General features: G+C 32.2%; 1 pseudogene; it reads right to left on the minus strand.

Annotated features, from left to right (window-relative positions):
* Positions 1-307: 307 nt before the first annotated feature.
* Positions 308-422, minus strand: LOC145258387 (5S ribosomal RNA; annotated as a pseudogene).
* Positions 423-2630: the final 2208 nt, after the last annotated feature.

The following is a 2630-nucleotide window of genomic DNA, read 5'->3' on the forward strand; positions in this document are numbered from 1 at the left end:
TAATGGGCTTCCTCAAGAAGAAAGACATTCTAGAAGATTAGTCTATCGTGAAGAGAATATAGGTGGAAGATACATACTGTCTTAGGTGGCAAACACATTTCGGTGCTTATGCACTTATTGAACCAGGCTCCTCCAATCTTTTACAGACTATGGATACCCACGAAGGGATGTGTGCGCGTGAAATTTTTGTGGCAGAAGGAGCGCAATCTTCAACCACACCTCTCCTGAGTCAGCATATTTAAATATCAGTAGCAAGTGAAGTGTATGCACAGGACGACTGGAAACAACTTCCGAGATAAGCGGAGAACACATACAGCACGTAGAATTCCCAAATGGTCACCCATCTGGTACTTACCAAGCTCAACGCTGCTTAACTTCGGTGATCTGACGAGAACCGGTGTCAACGAGATTATGCCGTATCTTATTGAACCACGCTATTTTAAAAATAGTATTTTCAAGTTAAATTAAAGACTTACAATATCTTTTTTAATCAAATTGTTAGGTGAAAGTACAGAATAGTTACAAAACACCCCAATCTCCCCCTGTTAAGAATGGCTTTCTAAATAATAACGTTATTATTTCAGCATGGGTCAATGAGTTCATAAGTACTCAAATTTCATATCGTTATAACCGAAGTTGTTTGCATTTATTAATATTATTAAAGTATTTATTAATACTAACTCACACATTATTACTTAAATGATAACGCTAAAAAAAAATAATAAAAAATAGATTGCGTAATAAATCGTTTGTTTAAATTGCTGTGTATTTTGAATTTTTCGATAATAATAAACATTGGTAAGCGTTTATTTGTTTTATCATTCAAACACAACCGTGTTTAAATATCTGGTTAAGTGTCAGTTTTCGTCATTTATAACCATTTTAAAGCTTCACCGCTCACTCATTTTTCGACCAAATTTTAAACAATTACTACAGTTTATAGATCACCTTCTCAGCTATATTATAATTTTTTTTTCAATTTTCGTTCAGTAAAACAAACGTTTTGATGAATTTACTGGTGTTCAAAACTGTAAAAGAAACAACAACAAAAAAAAACGTAAGGAGGTGAGCGACGTTTTTTATGACTGATTTTCATAGCAACCACGTCGCTTCAGCGACTACTGGTGCTACTAATTTTCCGCTCTCGCGAAAAGAGAAGTAACAATGAAACAGAGAATGAAAGGGTGAAAGGGAGATAATTGGGGGTTTTTATTGAAAGCAGACAAGTGCCGTACATTGTTATTACATATGTGTATGTTATGTTTATGGGGACAAAAAAAAAAGACTGAAATTAAACAAAGAACAAGTGAATTTACTTGGAAAAATCATGGATTACAACAGAAAAATGCGAGCATGAAAAGTAATATGGTTAAGCTTAAACATGAAAAAGTAAAGGACTAGTGCTTGAAATTAGAAAAGAAAAGGACAAGATATTCTATTAAAAAATATAATATTGCAGCATTAGGAATTTTTTTTTCAATTGATAACATTATATAATCAATTCTTAATGTTGCAATATTTTAAGTTATAAATTTATTATATTTTTTACTAGAATATCTTGTCCGTTTCTTTTCCAGTTTTAACAACTAGTCCTTTAAGTTTAAACGTAACCATATTACTTTTCATGCTTGCATTTTTCTATTGTAATATCAGCTATGTATCTCGTTTACAATATTAACAGATTCTTTGTTGATATTTCTCATTTAATATTTTGGTTTTGTAAATAAAGGTTTTAAAAGGAAAAATAAATTTAAAAAAAAGATTAAATATGCCAAAAGTCCGCTTGGTGTATTTAAAAAAACAACAACTTTTGATTCAATTCATACTTAATTATGGACAAGTTTCTAAAAAGAAAAGACGATGGTGACAATAAAAATTTTACAACTTCCTTAAAAAAAAAAAAATTCACCGGTTGTATAGTTATGATTACTTGAAATTTGGATTTCATTGGACTGGTGATACACAGATTCCTTCTCCGTTGTGTGTTTTGTGCGGCCAAACACCGTCTAGTGAAGCAATGGTTCCAAGTAAAGTGAAAAAACACCTTGCTAATGATCATCCTAGCCTTCAAACTAAAATTTCGATTATTTTCAACCGTTGTTAGAATTAAATGCAATGCAAAGTTAACTATTTAAGAAAACAATAACTGTGTCCATAAAGTTTAATTAGCTTCATATGAGGTAGCAGAAATTATTGCTCTTAAATCGACGTCTTATGTTCTTGCAGAATCAGTGATCCGTCATGCAAAAAATTATGCTCAGCGATAAGGCTGAACAAAAAACTAGCAAGATCCCTCTTTCAAACAATACAATAAGAATTCTTGACTTGTTTAATAATATTGAGGAAACTCGTCCTGCTGAAACCACTGTCAATGATTTTACCCACTCTTTATCTGTGCCTAAATCAAAACGCAGATTCCATGAACAAAGCTTCTTTCTTAAAACTGCACGCCTGTGGAACCCTCTTCCATTTGGCTGCTTCCCAGCTGACTACAACTTGGTTGTCTTCAAGTCCAACATAAACAAATTCTTGATGAACCGTCCCTTAAGTAATCCAATTTACCAAATTTCCATTACTAACGATTACTACAATATTATCTCATTGACTACTGTACACTCTATAACCATTAT

The sequence above is a fragment of the Euprymna scolopes genome, chromosome 33 (genome assembly GCF_053919585.1).
Source record: "Euprymna scolopes isolate OS-2025 chromosome 33, ASM5391958v1, whole genome shotgun sequence".
Taxonomy (NCBI): domain Eukaryota; kingdom Metazoa; phylum Mollusca; class Cephalopoda; order Sepiida; family Sepiolidae; genus Euprymna; species Euprymna scolopes.